Source organism: Myzus persicae, unplaced genomic scaffold (assembly GCF_001856785.1).
Source record: "Myzus persicae strain clone G006 unplaced genomic scaffold, MPER_G0061.0, whole genome shotgun sequence".
Classification (NCBI taxonomy): Eukaryota; Metazoa; Arthropoda; class Insecta; order Hemiptera; family Aphididae; genus Myzus; species Myzus persicae.
Genome location: NW_019104380.1, coordinates 36829 through 38580, shown reverse-complemented (window position 1 = coordinate 38580; position 1752 = coordinate 36829).

Below are 1752 nucleotides of genomic sequence, written 5' to 3'. Positions count from 1 at the left end.
GATTTTCATTTTTCATTCTTTCCTTGTCTGTTCTTTTAGTTTCATATGCTAATTCTGCGAGTTTGTGGTGGTCTTCTTGTTCTTTAATTAATTTTTCTTTTTCAACATCATCACTATGTTGAATCTTCATTTTATAAGCATCACAAGTACTGCAAGTATCTTTTTTTGGTTCTTTAACTTTAATATTTGCTTTATGCATTTTAGATTCATATATTTGCCTACTAACCGGATTTTCAACTGACTCTTTGTACATTTCATAACATTTATTTAAAGTTTAATGAGACGGTAAATATAGTTTTGAGGTTTCTTTTCTACAATAATGACTTTGATATGTGGGTAATGAATTTATATGATTCTTCACCCTTTTTAGATCTTCAGGCGTTTTTTTATTGGCAGGAATATGACAACCACGTTTATCTGGGGTATTGGTACAACAATCTGATTTTTTTTTTTGTTGACAAACATTCCAAATAAATTTGTTAGTTTCGCCGAAAACTTTGATGAAACAACTTTTGCAAATTTCTATCATTTTTCCATTGATAGGCACATGGTACTTAAAAGTGACCTGTCTGTCTTTTTGTTTTTTAGGCGCAGTACACTTTTTTTTTGAGCATCTTTTGGCTTAAACTCAATCAGCCCAGAAATATAAGTTGCCCGTCTATTTTTATCACACATAGACCAATATTTTTTAAACAATAACGATATATGTTCAATAGATACTTTGAGTGAACACTTTTTACGGCATTTATTGAGCACTTGGAACTTTCTTTCTGGTACTTGTTTACCACTTTGTGTGGTATATGCTTGACCAAGATTTCGCTTCTCTTTCCTTTCAGCTCGAATTTTTCTTGACTTAGGATATGACCTTACATTATGTGGTTTCACATTTACATTCATATTTTGATAACTACTATTCACTGAAATTTGGTCAACCTCAGTAATATACTGGTCATTGGAAACAAATGTTGGATCATCAATTTCACTCTAAACATAAGTTTGAATTTTTTAATAAATATGATAATTCAAGTTAATACTATGCATAATTAAAACATACATTACTATGATCACTACTAGGTACTACAATTTTGTCTAGTTCAATAGCAGCCTGGTCACGAGAAACAAAATCTGCTGGGTCATCTACTTCAAACTAAAAATAAATTTGAAATTCTAAGTATTAAAAATATAATATTTCAAGTTAATACTAAGCATACTGTAAACATACATTACTATGATCACTACTAGGTACTAAAATGTTGTCTAGTTCAATAGCATCCTGGTCAGTGGAGAAAAATGTTGGGCCATCAACTTTAAACTAAAAATAAATTTCAACATTTTTGATATTTAAAATATGTTCAAGTTAATACTAAGCATACTTAAAAAATACCTTATTATGATCACTAATAGGTACTAAAATGTTGTCTAGTTCAATAGCAGCCTGGTCACAAGAAACAAAATCTGCTGGGTCATCCACTTCAAACTAAAAATAAATTTGAAATACTAAGTATTAAAAATATAATATTTCAAGTTAATAGTAAGCATACTTAAAACATACATTACTATGATCACTGCAAGGTGCTAAAATGTTATCAAGTTCAATAGCAGCCTGACCAGTGGAAACAAATTTTGGATCTATGTCTTTATCAGAAACTTTCCACTTAAAAATAAATGAATAAATAAATAAATCATTGCTTAATCATGTATTTAGGTAATATTAAAAATGTAAGAAATCAAGTGAGCAAGTACTCATTTAAA